Source organism: Gorilla gorilla, chromosome 3, assembly GCF_029281585.2.
Source record: "Gorilla gorilla gorilla isolate KB3781 chromosome 3, NHGRI_mGorGor1-v2.1_pri, whole genome shotgun sequence".
Lineage (NCBI taxonomy): Eukaryota > Metazoa > Chordata > Mammalia > Primates > Hominidae > Gorilla > Gorilla gorilla.
The window spans coordinates 142,698,341-142,713,093 of record NC_073227.2 but is presented as its reverse complement, the minus strand read 5'-3'; the positions used below and the strand labels follow the sequence as shown (position 1 = coordinate 142,713,093).

Sequence of the window (14,753 nt, the reverse complement as noted above, 5' to 3'; positions counted from 1 at the left end):
AACTCCAGCCTGTTAGAGCAGTCATGTGGGCTACAACCAGCAAAGCCATGAGAGTCCACCCCTTGCACCATTGAGTCCAGGATGAGAAACATGGAATCTAAGAGTTTATTCTGGAGCTTTAAGATTTAATGACTTCCTTTCTGGGTTTTGGACTTGTGTGGGGCTTGTCATTTATTTCTTTTGACTAATTTCTCCCTTTTGGAATGGGAATGTTTACCCAATGCCTGTACAACGATTTTATCTTGGAAGTAAATACAGTTGACCCCCTGAACAATGTGTGAGTTCAGGTGCTGACCCCTTGCAGAGTCAAAAATCTACATATAACTTTTGTCTCCCCCAAAACTTAACTATAATAGCCTACTGTTGACCAGAAGCCTTGCCAATAACATGAACAGTGAACGAACACATATTTTATATATGTATTATATACTATATTCTCATAATAAAGTAGGCTAGAGAAAAGCGAATGTTATTCACAAAATAATAAAGAAGAGAAAATACATTTACTCTTTATCAAGTGAAAGTGGATCATCATAAAGGTTTTCATCCTCATAAAGGTCTTTATCCTTCATTCTTATAAAGGTCAATATCCTTCATTTCGAGTAGGCTGAGGAAGATGAGGAAGAGAAGTGTTTGGCCTTGCTGTCTTAGGGGTGGCAGAAGCAGAAAAAAATTCATGTATAAGTGGACCCATGAAGTTCCAACCAATGTTGTACAATAATGATTAACTGTAACTTATTTTTTTATTTTACAGGCTTACAGTCTAAAGGAGCTTGCCTGGAGTCTTAGATGACAATGTGTCTGTGTTGGGAGGTGGGGCCTAATGGGAGGTGTTTGGGTCATGGAGGTAAATCTCTCATGAAAGGCTTGGTGCTGTTCTCATGGTAGTGAGTTCTCACTCTGGCAAGACTGAACTAGTTCCCATAATAGTGGTTTGTTATAAAGCCAACGATTCCCCTTGGGTTTTGTGTCTTCTTTGCACATGTCTATTTCTCCATTGACCTTCTCCACCATGTTATGTCCCAGCATGAAAGACCTCACCAGAAGCCAGGGCCACGCCCTTGAACTTTCCAGTCTGTATAATCCTAAGCTAAATAAATCTCTCTCTTTTTTAAATAAATTACCCAGTTTCAGTTATTCTGTATAGCAACACTAAATGGACTAAGACACCATCCATCCATCTATCCATTCCCTTATTCTGCTACATTATGTGCTAAGCTTGAGAGATACATAAAGCACTAAACAAGAAATATTCCTTCATCTTCTAAAAAGAAAAAAATGGGTAAAGAACAATTACAGCATATGGGGACAAGTGCTCTGATAGCTTTTTCTTCAGTTTAGGGTATTAGACAGGGGTCTTTGGGGGAAGTGACATTTAAATTTCTAGGTAAAGAACTTGTAGGAATTACTAGGTCTAGAAAAGGGTTTCTCAACCTTGGCACTACTGACATTTGGACCAGATAAGTATTTGTTGTAAGGGCTTACTTTTGCATTATAGGATGTTTAATAGTATCTCCGGCCTCTACTTAGATGTCAGTCACATCCCCTTTCCTCAAAGTTGTGACAACCAAAAATGTCTCTAGATATTGCCAAATGTCTCCTGAGGGGCAAACTTGGAGAGTGGTGCAGGCTTCTAGGCAGAGAACATGGCACAGAATTAGGCCAAAGACAGCATGGCCCCTCGGGAACTTGCAAACTCTCTCATGTTATAAATAGAGATAGCAAGGCTGAGAAAGGCTAAGTGACTTATGCAAGACTGTGGCAGATCAGTGTGACCAGAAGCAAGTGCAACAGTGGATATAGAGGAAGTGAATGCAAATCCAAGAAGAAATCTTTAATATGAGGCTTGTTTGTGTGTGTGTATGCTTGTGTATATATGTGATTTTAAAGAAAAGTAATATCAAACTCTTGCCTACTGTAGTATCTGAGACTGTGGGTCACCAATGTGATTAGGGTTTATTTCCTAGTTCCTATAGAAGCAAAACTGGGACTAACTGCTGGACTAAACTTGTAACAATAGGGAATGTGGTGTCCGTTTACATTTTTCAGAGTATAAAATTTATGCCTTGGTGACTAATAGTTATCTAGTTACTGTGTGTGTGTGTGTGTGTGTGTGCGCGCGCATTTGTGTGTGTGTGCATGCACAGGAGAAACAGATGCCTAACCCAAGACATCTTAGCTAGCATTGCCATGTCTTCCTGCAGGGGACCTGGCCTGCAGACCTCGCCTGACTGGTGGGACAGTATGCTGTGGCAGGAGGTGCTGTCAAGAAAGTATCTGGACATCTAGAAACTCGGTTACGGTCAGTGTAAACATTACAGCTCGCTGGCAAAGTTGTTTGTTTAGAATTACAGCTAAGTGTAAGCAATAGTGAAATAATTCAAAGAAAAATGAATTAGTTCACAATTTAAGGCAAATTGTGGCTGGTGCCAAGGGATACTGGGCATTTCTTACTGAAGCATGTAGCTCACACAGGGCATTTACAGTGGCAACATGAAAAAAGTCCTCTCTTTTTGCTATGGAGAGCGAGACAGGGCATACACCAGCCTTAGAATCAGTCATGGGTTTTGGAGCTGCTTTTGGGGATCTGACTGAAAAACACCTCCTCTAAGAAGCCTGTGTCCTTGGACCCTGTGCTGCCTTGGTCACCTCTTCAGTCTTCATGAGGATGTCTGGCCTGAACTAGGAGGCACTCAATAAACTTTCACAAGAATGAGGTGGTTCATATGTGGCCAAGGAGCACCCTGCCTTTCTTTGTATTCTCTCCCCACTCCACCACCTTATTCCTCCCATCAGTGTCCCACCTGCCATCACCACACAGGGGTGAATGGTTCACTATGTGTGGTTGGAGTAGGGGAGGAACCTTCTCCTCAAACCTTCCTAACAGGTACCCCCCACTCCTTTCAGTAGTCCCTGAGGTATCTTTAGGGAATCTCTGAAGGTTCCACAAAACACAATTTGAAAATCTCTGCTCTAGTCCAACAATCAGACTACAGACACGGAAACACCAAGCCAAAGGGCCTAAGTGACCTGCCTTGACAACATTACCTCTTAATTGGCATTGCCAGAACCAGAATCTGCATTCCTTCCTCAACTAGACCAGGGTGCTTTGACCTACCCATCTCAGTGATTAATGGAACAGCCCTCCCACTGCCTACTCTAAACACCCATGGATGGTTGCTGACTGGACAGAGATGGCAAGGGTCAAATATTCCTGATGCCATAAACAAATGGTAAGAAAATGTTGGTTGAAGACTTAATATTAGTGAAATCATTTCAGTATGGTTACCCCTCCCATTGGTCATAATGGGACAAAACATTACCTACAAGACCAGCTTTGATTCAGCTCTTCAGGTTAAAATAATAGGGCTGGTTATTGGGTCACATACTATACTCTGCTCACTAAGCAGTGAGGAGCTGCAAATCAGATCCACCCAAACACTGCTCTTTCCAGACTCCACATAAAATCTACAACCTCTAGGTCGACACTGTTTTGAAGAGGATCAGAATATGCTGCACTAAAATATGCCACTTTAGCATAAAAATTATTTCGAGCTGAAGACATTTGGGATTCAACAGATGCAGAAAGAAGGCTTCCCAGAGCTTCCCTTACCTGAGTAAAAGCAGAAACTCCTGAGAAATAAGGACTGCCATAAATCTCTTCTCCCAGAAAAGTACCACGACCTTGAAGAAAACAGAACGTCAGCACTGAGGTGGACCTGCACAAACAAATCTTGCTAAGATAGCTTTATCTTCCATTAGTTTCCCCCACATATTTACCTACCCACAGGTTGCAGTGCTTGGAAGCCCCAAACCCTTTTCTTTTCTTGTCACATATCTTGCAATGTATTGTTCTTTGTTTAAAATGCCATATAAGTTCCCAGACCTGCTTCTTTGGGTCTTCACTTCTTTTCTAAAAAAGGTCCCCTCGTTATGTAAAAATTAACATAAATAAAATATGTGTGCCTTTTCAGTTGTCAATCTTTTAGCAGTCTAATTTGCAGAGTCCTGGGCAGTGAGCCTAAGAGGGTAGAGGAAAAGGTTTTTTCCTCCCCTACAGTTTGTCTGTTTATTTGTTCCCTCAACTATTTTGTTCACTATGTTCATTGTTCATCTATGTTAATGTTCACTGATTGTTAATATTTTGTCACATTTGTTTTATCCATCTATTCCTCATCCACCTGAAATGGGAGAGTTCTCTGATTTCCCTCATAGGACGTGTGACAGGGGTGTGGCTCTCCTGTTGGCTGCTCAAACCCCTGACAGGATGGGGGAGCATGCAGACAGGCAGGTGCAGGAGCTGGGGTGAGCGCTTTGGGCTCTGGCACCACAGTAGTGTGTGGAGGTGGGTGCCTGTGGCCCCAGTGTTACAATGCTCTTCTAGCCTTGCTGTCCACAGAAGGCTTAAGTGTTAACCAGCTCAATGGACCTCTGCTTTTTCTCAAGGGCAGAGAGCCACTGTGACAGCTTTTTGTATTCTGAGCTCTTGCCCAGTATCCTGGAAGAATCGGGTCACACACAGGCTTGAAGGATGAATGTGGGTTTTATTGAGTGGTGGAGGTGGCTCTCAGAACAATGGATGGGGAGCTGGAAGGGGAGATGGAGTGGGAAGATGATCTTCCCCTGGAGTTTGGCTGTCCAGTGGCCGAACTTCTCTCCAACCGCCCCCAGTCACACTCCTCTTGGTGTTCAGACATTCTCTTCTCTCTTTCTCTGCCACATCATTCTGCCATTTGCTTGTCTCCTTATCTCCTCATCTGCTCTTCTGCTTCTGGAACTTGGGGTTTATATAGGTACGGGGTACAGGATAGCGGGTGTGGTGAGCTGAAAGGCAACTTTTTGGGCATGAAAATAGAAATGGCTGTTCCCACTTAGGGCCATGGGTCTTCAGGCTTGAGGGTGGAGCCTTTGCCAGGGAAGCACCCTCTCCTACCCGGTATTTCCCTATCACTGTCCATATCACATCCATCCATCCACTCCATGCATCCATGCTCCATCCATCCATCTAGTTGTTTCTTGGTTTTACAGAATCATCTGTGAGTTAGTTGTAGATATCATGATACTTAATCTCTAAATACTTTAGCAAGAATCTCTTAGGGACAAAGGCCTTTTCCTATATAACCATGATTATTACACTTAGAAATTTAACACTGAAATAATATGTACTATTATTTGACATCTTGGTACTCAAAGTGTGGTCCCAGAGTCAACAGCAACTAACACCACCACTAAGAAATAAGGTTGGGGGAGGGGTGGCAATCTGTGTTTCCACAAACCCTCCAAGTGAATCTGATGCATGCTAAAGTTTTAGAGCCACAGTTCTAAAGTAAAAGAGACTTGACAAATGTAATATGAGATACTTGACTAGATTAAGACTTGGGGAGGGTGTAGGGCAGGGAACAGGAAAGAGGGATATTGCTGAGACTATTGGGACAATTTGAATATTAATTGTATACTAGAGCAGAGCTTCTCAGATTTGAGTGTGCATACAAATCAGCTGGAATCTTGTTAAAATGTAGATTCTAACTCTATAGTTCTGTGGTGGGGTTTGAGATTATGCTTTTCCAATAAGCTCCTAGGTGATACCCATGCTGCTAGTTCCAGGGCCTACATTTTGAGAACTAATCTAGAACGATTCCCCAAGTTTTAATTGTTGTTGTTTTTCATTGCATTGACATTTTTGAAGAGCCTAAGCCAGCTGTTTTGCAAAATACTTCTCAATTTGAACGTGCCCAATTGTTTCCTCACCATTAGGTTCAGATTAAACATTTTTGGCAGGAATACAATATAGGTGATGGTAGGCCCTTCTCAGTATAGCACAAGAGGAGGCACATGATTTTATTACTTTTCCATGCAACTTTCAGCCCATCCTCCTCCACACATCTCAACTTCCCCCTCAAGCAGGGGTGGTGTCAAAGGCAGGCCAAAGGGACCTGACCTGCACTCACATTCTTTTGGGTGCTGTAGACAGCAGCAACCATGAAGAACGAATTGCAAACTTGAATGTCTCTTGAGACAACTTTCCTTGATCTATCTTCCTAACTCAAACCTCAGTGACAGAAAACAGTAACAGCCGTGTTTGTAAAAGTGGTTCCCATGCTAAAGATGAATCACCAGTTTGCCTCAGAAATGAAAGGAAGACTGATTCAGACTAGCTCTGTTGCCAAAAATACACAATGGAGGATGTTACACCAAAAAACAGAAAGCAAGCTGAAGCCAAAAGAGAAACACCAAGGGTATTATGATAAAACTACAAAAGTCCTTTTGAAGATAAATATAGGTAACAGGGTTTGAACCATTTCTGGAAAATGGTAACCAGTTTTGTGAGCACCCTTGATTCACTTTCAAACGGAATCTCAAAATAGAATGAGAATCTTTTGGCCTAACTATATTTTACACAGAGAGAACCTGTGGAATGCAATGATTGAAGACCAAAATTAAAAATACACAATTTTCTTGATGAATGGGGCATAAATTAAAGCTGAATAATCTGAAAACATGTACTACTTGAAACTCTAAAGGGGAATTAAGAAATAGAGGGAGAGCAATCCTGGAGACTGATTAAGACAGACTTGTAAAACTCAGAGTCAGTAGAGTTGCATCACTGGCATTCCGCCCTTGGAACATAATAATTTTTGAGAAGGACAATGTAAGAACTGTAATAAACTCTGCCTGCCTAAGCCGGTCATCCTGCCCCGCAGGCACGCTGTGATTTCTGCTGAAGGCAGGGGTATGGCCCCCAGCATATGATGTTGCTCTGTGTACTGGGAGGCAGCTTGTGAGAAAAGCCTGCCATACTCAGATGCCTGGGAAGTCAGTTTTCCCCAAAGCCTGGGACACTTTGGATCCCACTTTCACGGTCCGAGACTCTAAATATGCTGAAGTTTCCAGACACAGGTGTAGCTGGAACATTCAGTTAGTCAACCACAGAAACTGAATGCATAATGAAAGGAGAGGTGTTGCCTATGATCCTGACCTTATCTTTTAGGTCTGATATAATTAACGGCTGTAATAGGGAGAAAGGTTTAAAAGCAAGAAAAGGAGAGGAGTATGGTCAGGTGCATTAGATTCAGGGGACTTTATAAAAGTTGCCAAAGGGCCAGGCACTGTGGTTCACGCCTGTAATCCTAGCATTTTGGGAGGTCAAGGCGGGTGGATCACCTGAGGTCAGGTGACCAGCCTGACAAATATGGTGAAACCCTGTCTCTACTAAAAATACAAAAATTAGTTGGGTGTGGTGGCACGTGCCTGTAATCCCAGCTACCTGGGAGGCTGAGGCAGGAGAATCACTGGAACCCGGGAGGTGGAGGTTGCAGTGGGCAGAGATTGCGCCACTGCACTCCAGCCTGGGCAACAGAGGGAGACTCCATCTCAAAAAAAAAAAAAGTGTTGCCAAAGAACAAGAGCTGACGTCCCCTCTCCAGTTCCAACTCCCCAGTACCTCTCCAGCATTCTGCACCTCAGTAATTCTCCACCAGTTTGTGCCTCAAGCTGGCCACACATCCCTGCTTCCAGGCCTTGGTCCCTGCTTTTCCCACGTTTGCTGGGTTCACTTCAGATTAGACAACATCTTCCCTGGAAAGCCCCCCTTGGCCCCACCCTTGCCAGTGCTACCAGCACAACACTCTGTCCGTATGGTATTGGCATATCTATTTCTTTCACTAGACTATAAGCTCCCTGAAGGCAGAAACCCTATCTTGTTCTATTTTGAAATTTCTGCATCTAGCCCAGTACCTGGTGCATGGTATTAATACTAATGATGGGGATGATGTGCTTATTACATGCCAGGCTCTGCCTTAAGTACTTTAAGTTGATTAACTCATTTAATGTTCACAGCAACATTATGAGGTAGGTACTGTTATCATTTCCATTTTACAGGAAAAGAAGGCACAAAGTCTTTAAGCAACTTGGCCATTATATCTACTAAGCAGTAGAGCCACAATTTGAACCCAGCCAATTGGGTTCTATGGATCATACTTTTAAACTATAAACTATATTGCTCTTAACAAATTCCAGACAAAAGGATGGATGAATGCAGATGATATATGTAAGGATGGATAGATGGATGGAAGAATATATGAGTCACTAGCCAGTTAAAGAAAGCCAGGTCATGACAGGAATGTGCCCACTGTAGGACTCCTCTAAGGAAGACGCAGTTAAGTGCAAATTTTAATGCATAGACTATTTCATACTAAACCAGGCATCTATATTGGTAAACACACAAACACAAAAAAGCAGATAGTAAGGAACCCAGGGAAATAGCATAGGTTTTGGAATCACAGGGCTAGATTTGAGTCATTACTGCCAATTTCTAGCTGTGCAATTTGCGACCAGTTACTTTGTCTAGTGATACTTGCCTCACAGGTGGAGGATATAAAAGTATCCAGCAGAGTGCCTAGAAGTTAAGAACCTCCCAATAAACTTTAGTTCCTTCCCTGCTCAAGAGAAATGATTACATCACCTGGGTCTGATTTATCTTAAGTAGAAAAATGCTGAGAACAGGACTGGAGGCAGGTCGTCTCTGGATTCCCTGCTCTCTTCATGATACTGGGCTTAGGTTTTTGAAAAGAGGGGCAGTCTCACAGCTTTGCTAGCGCTATCAATTCTGTAGATTCTAGACTTGGTAGACAACTCACATTCCAACTTGAAAAAATATGCTGAATATACAAATGTGATCTCCTTTAGGGTAGAGTGTTTAATATTTGTATTTTAATGCTTTTTTCAGATAATAAAAGTAAACAGGCTGGGCATGGTGGCTCACGCCTGTAATCCCAGCACTTTGGTAGGCCGAGGTGGGAGGATCACAAGGTCAGGAGATCGAGACCATCCTGGCTAACACGGTGAAACCCCATCTCAACTAAAAATACAAAAAATTAGCCGGGCGTGGTGGCGGGCACCTGTAGTCCCAGCTACTCAGGAGGCTGAGGCAGGAGAATGGTGCGAACCCGGGAGGCGGAGCTTGCAGTGAGCCGAGATTGCGCCACTGCACTCCAGTCTGGGTGACAGAGTGAGACTCCGTCTCAAAAAAAAAAAAAAAAAAAACAGTAATCAAAGATCATTGCAAAAAATTAAAGAAATAAGTATAAAAATGAAAGGCTAGTTCATGTTTACAATCTTGGAGGATTTTTAAAATTTATTTCTATGTATATAAGCATGTATATGTTTTAAAAAACAGAAATAGGATTAAGCTGTATATAGCATGCTGTTGTTGTTTTTACTTAGTCATATATTGTGGATAACTATCCTAACATAGGTATACATTATCAACTGCACAGCATTCCATGGAAAGGATGGACCATAAACTATTTAACAATACTGTAAACAACATTTAAATGAAACCGTTATTATGAATAATACTTCAATGAAAATATTTGTATACACATCCTTGAGCCCCTTTTCTATTATTTCCTTTGATTAAATTCCTGAACTAGGAATTGCCAAGACAAAGACAGGCATTTTTATTTTGATACATATTGTCAAACTCCCCTAGCAAGGTAGTATTTTAACATCATCTGGATAGGAAAGTGACCCCACACCCTCCTAACACTGAGTATAGTCATGTTTTTAACCTTTGACAAACAGAGCAAAAAAAAAAAGGTTTCTCCTTTTAACTTAAATTTATTTCTTTCTCTTTCGCTCCCTTTCTCTCTCCTTCCTTCCTTCCTTCCTTCCTTCCTTCCTTCCTTCCTTCCTTCCTTCCTCTCTCTCTCTCTTTCTCTTTTTCTTTCTTTGTTACAGGGTCTTGCTCTATCACCCAGGCTGGAGTGCAGTGCTGTGATCATGGCAGCCTCGACCTCAAGGGATCCTTCCACTACAGCCTCCTGAGTAGTTGTTACTACAGGCATGCACCACCACCTGTTAATTCTTATTTTTTTTTTTTAAGAGAAGGGGTCTTGCTATGTTCCCCAGGCTGGTCTTGAACTCCTGGGCTCAAGCAATCCTCCTGCCTTGGCCCCCAGAGTGCTGGGATTACAGGCATGACCCACCATGCCTGGCCTTAAATTTATTTTGCTAGTGAATTACACGCATTTAAACATTTATTGGTCATTTGAAATTTTTTTTTGTGAATTTCTACTTCATGCTCTTAGCACATTCTCCTATTATCAGTTTGTAGGAGGATGTATTCATTTTTGCATGTCTGATGGCTGGTGTAGAACCTAGCACATAGCAGCCATTCAATAAATATTTGTTGACTCTCCACTCACTGGCTGCAAAGGTATGTTTATCTGCACAGGACACAGGGGTTTCTAAGTTTGAATCCTGACTCTGCCAATAACTTATTGTCTAACTTTGAGAAATTCATCTTCTTGGAATTTAAGAATGCTGACCACAGCAAGACCCCTAGTAGGCCTGACGCCATGCATTCCCTGACCATAATACTTTAAAGACAATAGATGCTATACTATAAAAATTGCTGAAGAATAGCCCAGGAATAAGAGTGAGGATTATCCACCTGGTATGCTGAGAAGCACCACATGGCTGGCCTGTCCTCAAACCTTCCTCTTTCTTCATCTGCCAGAAGACCAACATTCATCTTCCAGCAGCCTTTATACTTTATAAGTCCTCATGTGCATGCTGTGTAGGAACCTGTGAGATGTCACTGGCAATCATTTGGACCATCATCCCATAGACAGCAGATGCTGTAGGGAATGATCTCAGGGCATTTTATTTGTCTATGGTTATACATTGGCAACACTTTAGAAAAAGTTTTGCACATTCAGCCCTCACAGTAACCTGTGAGAAAGTGCAAAAAAAAAAGGTACACATTTAAAAATGTTTCCAGACTTCAGTAATGTTAAGATGCAAGAAAAAATATATTTTTATATATAAATATATAATATATATTTAGCATATATATACACTATATAAATATATAGTAATAACCATATTTTACAAGAAAAATGGAAAGAGATGGAATGTCTTAGCCAAAGAATCAAGATGTGAATGTGTGTTTCCTTGGTTCAGTGCTCTTTATATGATAGATTTGCTAAAGCAAAGAGGGTAAAAAAGAGCTTAAAGCTTGAGATCAAGTCTGCCAAAGGGGAGGAGGGCCTGGCAGGGAAGAGGAGGGGAGCTGAGAGGTTGGGCCACAAGCCAGCAGAACCTTGCCCAGTTTGTGATTTTTGCCTTTGGCCACCTTGTTTCTGACCATAGATTCCAAACATTCCAAGCTGTGAGAACTATCTGTCTTACCTTTTATTTTCCTTTATCATTCTATTTTCCTTACTGACACCTTGCCCCTCTTCAGATGTGTGTCATTTTCCCCATTTCTACCAGACACATCCACCAGAATGTTCACATTCTGAGATAGAAAAGACTCTTGGCTCTAATCAATGAATTTCCAATGGTATAACTTAGGAGCCATGATAGACTGTGGGAGAGGCATTTTTGTCTAGACATTCAAATTTATATGTGTCTATATATAAATTTAAAGTTATAACTAAAAACTATTTGTGACCTTGGTACTATATTTAACAAATATGCCAGTCTGTTTTTGTGATGCTGACTTGGTAGCTTGTTTAATGGCACCACTGCATCAGGTGAGGCTGAAATACTTTGTTTCTTACAAGGCTTTGCACATGCCCATTTTACTTTTGAAATCTTGTTGCCATCAGCTTCTGTCCCCAAACAGCCAAGTTAAGCTGGTTGAGTTAGACCACAGTAGGTTAAGATTTTAGGCTTTCTTGAGGGAGCTCTGCCTCCCCCTCTCTGGGGGCTTTATGGCAGTTGGAGCATCAGCCAGCGGTTGACAGTAACACAAATATCTACGAAGCATCTATAGCAGCATGGAGTCACCCATATGTTAAGGGAGAACTCAACAAAAACGTGATTTTCAGTGTTGTAAAATCTGCCCCGATTGACTGCCTAACTTCCTCCCCTTCATCCCGTTTTAAGAGAAATGAGGCTTTTTGTCTGATAAAGTTCTTTCTTTGCCCACATGAAAGAAGTGTGTATGTCTCTGTGGAGCAATTAATTGCAAGCTTGTTGAAGAACAGTTGTCTGTGGAGACAACCACAGCTTCGGTTTTCAGGCCACCAGCCCCTATGGCTGTCTTTCTTCCTACCATCTGTTTAAGCAGGAGCAGTAGTTTATGCGAACTCCAACTTCAAGCATGTCATTTCCGAAACCACAACAAGTCTCTTAAGCTTCCTGAACAAAGTGCTCAGAGTGGAAAGCCCTGAAGTTCTCTTGGGCCTCCTAAAACCACAAAGCTAACTACTGAGCAAAGCCCCAGAGCATCCGAGCACAAAGTGCCTTCCTTGGAGCTCATCATAGAACATGAAAAAGTTATTGAGGGTATGATTAAGGAGGGGTGGGCAGTGTCTGCCCTCTCTGCTTAGATTAATAACACCATCTAGATAGTCTGCACCAGTGATGGTTTACAACCTTTACAAGCACAAGGACCTACTTATAATATACAATTTTAAAATAATGGCATTATTAGTAGACTCTAATTAAGAAAGTCTGTAATAACTAGAAGCTAATGTGAATTCAGTAGTTCTTTTACATAAATTTATATTTTACTAGTTATAATAATCTTCATATTAAATATTTTTGAAAAATATTGGTACATTTATTTGCACAAAACATTTTTTCACTACTGAAACGATCCCTCTAGAATCGAGATTCACGGACACTTTGCAGTAACTCCATGGCCCACTAGAAGTCTCACCAGAGGTTAGGGGAACTAACTAGGTGTAGTAACAGGTCTGCAAGCTCTCATGGAAGAGAATCAACTATACATTTGGATAGCTTCAATGCAATTGAATGCAATATTTCAATTTTCAATAGCAATATTTATTTATGGATCTAGGATTTCTGGAATTCCCCTTGTCATATAATGCCAAGAACTGTGTATCTCTGAAGATCAGTTAAGTTTTCTTGCTCCAGGCAATGGAAACTATATAATTCCCTGCATTTCCAGTTTGCGTTAGCCATAATTTAGAACTAAATGCAATGCTTAGTTGTGGTAATCACCTTGTGCCAAAGTCCCTGTACTGTTTCTGCTCCTTCCTCAAGATTGTTTCTAGTTTGCCATCTTTATTTTTCTAATGTCCCTTTGACTGTGATATTCATTATAGCTCTCCTTGTCTCATTGAAAATAGATGGACATAAATTATAAACAAACAACGTCTTTAAAGGGCCCTCTTCTGTCTGTGAGTCCCCAGGGTAGCTGAAAAGGGTAGAATGCCTTGCATTTCTGGGCCACTAAGCTATTCTGCCAACATCTCCTCTGCTAAATGCATACTATGGACCATGTCATCCAATTTCCTAGGCCACATTTCTCTGAGATGATGGGGAGTACAGGGTAGGTACAGTGGTGGCTGAGCAATGTGACTCAGTATCACAACACCCACCCTACACAGGCCTGCAAAACAAAGCAAAGCAAAATCTCGTCAATTCTAAGAAATGTAAGAGACCTAATCAATGTCCATGGGCAGCAAAAGCTGCTCCTGCAGGTGCTAGGGGCTCTCCCCAACATTCTCATGCCAAACTCTCCTGATTACTGCTCCAGGAAACAAAAACTTTCCTTCTTTTCTATTTTATTTTTTAATCTGACCTGTTGCCTCTTTCTTGTTTCAGCCTGTCTCCTTTACTCTCAATCTACCTAATTTCTCCAAAGGACTAATGCCATTTTACCACTGGGGGGCAATGCAGATAAAGAAATGACGCATTAACAGGCTTGATGCTCTAGGCCACAAAGTTTTAGTTGTAAAATTATTCTGTATATTGTGCTTTAAAAACTTGTTTTTCTCCATGATGTTTTTTATCTCTACTTTTAAACTCACATTATGGTGATGTGCACATTTATACATCTATATTCATATCAATGTTTTTATGAACAGGTTGTCTTCGATTCTCTCAGGCCTCTTTAAAACATGTCTCTTAGGACATAGTGCTGTGACATGTACATCAAAATAGAAGCCCAGAGGTCATTACATTCAACCAGGGCCTCTTTAGGGTACCAGCCACAAAGTTTGGATGATGAGATATTTTTTAGAATTAGCCCTTTCAGACAGTGTTGTGAGAGGACTACAGAATAAGGGGTTCTCTGAACTTTAAAGGAAGCCACTCTCCTGTTGGTAAAAATTACATACTTACAAATATCCAGTCTGTTGAGTAATTTCCCTCTTTATTATAAAAGACCCTGGGAACTGACCAGCATATTGTGAATTTGGTTAATGTGAGTCAGACCCTCTAAACTGGCACAACTGAGCTTGCTGTGCAAGACTCCAGGTGCTGAGTGAAGCATGGTGACCTTACCAGGCCCTGCCTGAGGGCTAGTTGCTTTGCTCCATTATCACTAGGTGCCTACTCATAAATGTGGACATAGTATTTGCTTCACTTTCATTTTAAGAAAGAAAAGGATGTTAATGAGCAATAAGAAATTATCTGAAGGTATAAAACTTATTGGTAATAGTGGGTACGTAAACAAATACAGAATATTGTAACACTGCAATTGTGGTGTATAAACCACTCATATCTTGAGTAGAAACACTAAAAGATGAACCTATCAAAAATAACTACAACAGCTTTTAAGACATAGTATAATAAAATATAACATGAAACAACCAAAAGTTTTAAAGGGAGGATTAAGTTAAAGTGTAGAGTTTGTATTAGCTTTTATCTTTGCTTCTTTGTTTTTGCAATCAAGCTTACGTTGTCATTAGTTTAAAATCATGGGTTATGGCTGGGCTCAGTGGCTCATGCCTATAATCCCAGCAATTTAGGAGGCTGAGGTGGGCGGATTG

The 14,753-nt window shown here is 41.2% G+C and overlaps 1 long non-coding RNA gene across 1 annotated transcript in view; it reads right to left on the bottom strand.

Annotated features, from left to right (window-relative positions):
- Nucleotides 1-14,753, bottom strand: part of LOC109026508 (uncharacterized) — a 146,062-nt gene that overhangs the window by 37,359 nt on the left and 93,950 nt on the right. The window contains exon 2 of the long non-coding RNA XR_010133488.1: nt 3,614-3,684. This is a non-coding gene — a long non-coding RNA (uncharacterized lncRNA). The remainder of the gene's footprint in view (nt 1-3,613; nt 3,685-14,753) is intronic.